The sequence below is a fragment of the Pangasianodon hypophthalmus genome, chromosome 23 (genome assembly GCF_027358585.1).
Source record: "Pangasianodon hypophthalmus isolate fPanHyp1 chromosome 23, fPanHyp1.pri, whole genome shotgun sequence".
In the NCBI taxonomy this organism is placed as follows: Eukaryota; Metazoa; Chordata; class Actinopteri; order Siluriformes; family Pangasiidae; genus Pangasianodon; species Pangasianodon hypophthalmus.
Window position 1 is genome coordinate 19,578,472 of NC_069732.1, and position 5,000 is coordinate 19,583,471.

The following is a 5,000-nucleotide window of genomic DNA, read 5'->3' on the forward strand; positions in this document are numbered from 1 at the left end:
ACCGATTGTACTGCGAACAGCAGTGTACACAACACATCACCTTCTCACATTCAACATGAAGTCAACCCGAGACTTTCCACAAACCCTTCAAAATGAGTCTAATGGTGAAAAGGGGGATTTATTACACACAATATGTGGGTGAAGAGTTAAACAGATTGTGTACTGATGATATAAACACCATACAAGAGTTACTGGCACTGTTCATTAGGGATTTGTTCATTGCTCATTAGCGATAAATTCACATATTTACAATATATTTTTTGAATCCATTTATTTCTGTAAAGCTGCTTTGTGACAATGTCCATTGTTAAAAGCGCTATACAAACAAAATTGAATTGAATTGAATTGTTCATTAGAATGGGTCGAATTACTAATAAACATTATACGCAATAATTCTAAAAAAGGGCACCCTTAAAGAATACTTATAACAGAAGAAAAGCAACTGTGGAAAAAACAAAGTTAACATTTTGCTCTCAGGTTCTGGGAACTTCTTCCTGCCCTTAGTCATCTATCCCCATGCGGACAACAAAAAGCTTTCAACACAAAAGAGACAGATGGTTGTTGTCCAGCACAAGTCAGGTTATGGACGTAAAATTCATACATTGTGCTTCACTGTAAAATACAAACACACAGTCAGAGCCACAATCTGGAACTATTTTAAATTTACCCCAGTACAGTGAGAAGAATAAAGAGGGAGACAGATAAGAAGCCAACCATCACACTTTTGGTTTAGTTAATTCTTGGAGTTGAGTTTCAGAAACTATTACACGTCTCCATAACAACAGCCTGTTTGTATATTCAACCCAAAACCTGCTGGTCTCTGTCAGGAACCTACAGCGTGGCCTTAGATAAATCTTTAAATAATAATAATAATAATGACCACAAATAAATGTTAAAATTAAATTATATATATTTAACATTTATTTGTGGTCATTATTATTATTATTATTTTAATTATATATTATCTGAATTTGAACCCTAGTGAAACCCCGAGGTCTGAATTATAAAGGACAGTCCACATGTAGAAATGTAAGAATATAAAACAATGAAGGAGTGTAAAAAAGGGTTCTTTTTTTTTTTTTAACAAATATCTCCTAGTGTGTTGGAGGAAACTCATTACAGGGAGAGCCTCAGTGCTGTTACTCTCCAGGGGAACTTTAAAGTCCCATTTATTCCATTTGAAGTTCATTTTCTATATTTAGCTCATGAAGGTTGCCAGTAATTCTGGACTGGTGCAGTCGTACATGAAAGAGGAAGTCCTAAAGATTTCTGTGTATGGTTTTGAAGGTGCAGCTATAGTATTAATACTGGAGTGTGTGTGTGTGTGTGTGTGTGTGTGTGAGGAGTTTCGAGGCCTGTATGGGACAGGGATTCCCTCAGGTATGCAGCAGGACAAGTAGATGGTTTTTATCTTCCCAGACAGGCTTTCAGGTCAAAACCGTGAAAACCACATTCCTGGATATTTCCCCTTTCTCTCTTATTCATTCCTGGAGTTTTTTGAGTCAATAATCTGTTAACGGTGACGTTCCTCATGTTACCTGGCTTCCCAACCCAGAAACTGTAGAAACTATGATACAGGCATTCCTGAGGCTACCTCTCTTTCGGTGTACTGAACACAGAAACTAATCAGACATGCATACCTGTGGCTGCCACTCTCGCACAGAACAATCTGTCAATGCTAACACGGCTTAGCAAGACACTAACTCACACTGACAGCTTTCATGCTTTGTTAGTCACATTAGTATTGTTTGGCCAAACTGTGGCATTATATTTCTTCAAATATAGTGAAGTGTGGTACTTCCCAAAGTAACACATTAATTAACAGGTATCTCTAAAACGGCAGGTCTAGCGAAAGCTAGCCCGTCTGGTCCGATCCCACAGAAGAGCTAATGTGGCAAAAATTGCTGAAAAGTTAATGCTGGCTCTGATAGAAAGGTGTCAGAACACACAGTACATCACAGCCTGCTGCGTATGGAGCTGCGTGGGAAACCTCGGGTCCTGGCCTTCATGTGGATGTTACTTACCACCTACATAAACATTGTTGTAGGATCTACACAATATTAGGCAGGTGGTTTTAATGTTATGGCTGATCAGTGTATATACTATATATATATATATATATATATATATATATATATACACACACACACACACACACATTATATGGCCAAAAGTATGCGCACCCCTGTCCATCACACCCATATGTGCTTCTTCCCCAAACTGTTGCCACAAAGTTGGAAGTGCACAGTTGTATAGAATGCCACTGTATGCTGTAGAATTAAAATTTCCCTTCACTGGAACTAAGGGGCTGAACCAAAAGCCTGTTCCATCATCACAATGCCCCTGTGCACAAAGTGAGATCCATAAAGACATGGTGTGTGAAGGTTGAAGACAAAGAACTTGAGTGGCTGCACAGAGCCCTGACCTCAACCCCACTTTTGGGATGAATATGAACCCTGACTATGTGCCAGACCTCCTCGACATCCCAACATCAGCGTCCCAACAAGTGGAAAGCTTCCCAGAAGAGTGGAGCTCATTATAACAGCAAACACACGGGGGAATAAATCTGGAATGAGATGTTCAGAAAGCACATATGGGTGTGATTGGTCACGTGTCCCAATACTTCTGGCCATACAGCGTGTATATATATATACACATACACACACACACACACACAAACATATATATATAGTCATTCCTAGAACCATGCCCTGTCCTGTTTTAATGACTTCTTCAGTTGATGGAGAGAATACTAGTTGCTCAGTGTGTAAGTGCTCGTGAGTTTTTCGTTCGTGCTCGTGAAATTTCTCCTGTCCCAGTTTCTTTTTCCAATCTTTTTTTCAACTAGTCACTCATGGTGAAAATAGCACACATGGACAGTGGACTTAATATTTATGTGCAATAAGTGTTTATTTATTATTTATTATTATTTATTATCATTTATTACTGGCAGCATGCATATTTCACTAACACTACATAATAGGCCAAAACATGGGTGTTTATAACAGTTGTTTTGCACTCAGTGGCACGAGGTCAGACTTGTTTTCGTTTTTTTGTTTAATTGATATGTAGCTAGGAGTCATATTGTTGCGCATTTGTTCATTGTTTAGGGTCTGATCAGTCGAGTCAAATTCCTGTGTACCCCTTACATTTCTCTAATAAAGAATTTCTGATCGATATTTTTTTTGTTTCACATAATACAAGCAAACAGTCTGCTAATATTAATGTTTGTTTGCCTCATTATTATTATTATTATTATTATTATTATTATTATTGTTATTGTTATTGTTTTAAGTAATTACAATGTAGCATTTAAATTAATTCGTCAGCCCTGTTTTGTACCTTAACAGCTCCAAGTTATAAGAAAAGCATCAGAATGTTGTTCGCATGTATTTTAAGTATATGGATATGAGTTCAAACAATAAACTGAAGCTCATTACTAATGACTGAAATGACACTGTGTTGTTCTTCAGTAGTTACTTTAGTGTTTAAAAGTCAATTACACTTTATTTACAACATTTCTGAAAGTAAGTTAATGGAGAATATTTGATCCTCACTGCTATACTGCAGCCTTGTAGGTTTGTAGATTATTGTTGTCCATTTCTTTCTTTGACATAGACTTTGACTGGCTAAATAAGAGAAAACACTGGCCCTGCACTCCTCTGAGGAAACCTATAATAACTCATACTGACATTTACACTTTAGACATGGAGGAGTTGGAATAGGTTAAGGAATATGAGGTAGTAGATTTCCAGGAGGAAGGTCATGCTTACCTCTTAGGAGTTAATGTTGATGTGAGTAATTAATCAGTAGTTATTATACAAGTGCCGTAGTTAGTCTCCGCTAGTAATTACTGCTTAGTTAATAGTGAACTTTTCCTAACATATAGTACGTACTGAATAATTAACTAGTAGCTCTTAGTAGTTAATAGAAGTAAGATAAGTGTCCATAAAGAACTACTCGTGCTCCTGCACAGTTACCTATGATGTTGTAGACCATTATTATAAATTATATACCATGGAGCAGTTTTGTTAGCTAGCAAACAGGTCTCGAGATTCCACATGAGATCAGAGACTATACAACAGACAGGCATAACCCACTGTGGCATGGCTGCACACCATCACCCACATCATGTACACGAGTGTCCCTGCATGTAGGAGTGTATGTGTGGAATGTGAATAGACAGAAGACCACAAAGACATGCAAAGAGAGAGAGCGAGAGAGAGCGAGAGAGAGAGGCAACATGAATAATAAAATAAACTGTCCTTACTCATGTGAACACTCATTGTGGGAACATGAAATCAGAATGTGATTGCTTGTCAGCTCACATCAGGAGCAGCTGTGAGCGACAGCATTTCACTGGAATCTTTAACTATAAATATCTGTGTAATAGACAAATAGCTTAGAAGAAATATATGTCTTATATACATCTTGTATGATTCATGTTCATATATTCAAACAGTTCATACTAAATGATTTGTTATACATTTGTTACATTAATTAATACCCTAACGCATTAATACATATTACTGTATTCCTTAGTAAAGACCATTAGTTCTTTAAAGACAAAACACATGGATGTACCTTAAAGTGGGAGTCCTCTGGATTTATCTCAGCAAATTTAGTGATGATAAATTTGAAATCCATCTGTCTTCGTCACTGTTATTGCCTTAAAGCACATCGGGCAGACGTCCCGGGCGTGTTGCAGTCAGCACGGTCAGGATCCGCAGGGCTGCAGGGGTCAGCACCGTCACCATAATGACCTAATGTTATGGAAAACACGCTGATTTATTTTCTGGTGCTCATCTCCAGATACCTGATGGTTGGGGGAACCTTGAGCCAGGTACTGTACAGTAGCTCTCTCTTGTTGTCTGTTTCTGTTCTCTCCGTTTATCACTGCACAGTTTACATTTCTGTATCTTTTTTTTTTTATTTTAGCACACCTTAATGAACTGATCAGTTTATGTCTACAGGGTGACACATGATATTTTGTTATCCAG

At 37.6% G+C, this 5,000-nt stretch overlaps 1 long non-coding RNA gene across 2 annotated transcripts in view; it reads right to left on the bottom strand.

The window, feature by feature from the left end:
• Nucleotides 1-830, bottom strand: part of LOC117595836 (uncharacterized) — a 3,976-nt gene extending 3,146 nt beyond the window's left edge. For both annotated transcript variants that reach the window (XR_008300792.1, XR_004577040.2), the window contains exon 1: nucleotides 1-830. This exon is cut by the window's left edge and continues 124 nt beyond it. This is a non-coding gene — a long non-coding RNA (uncharacterized LOC117595836).
• Between the last annotated feature and the right edge of the window lie 4,170 nt (nucleotides 831-5,000).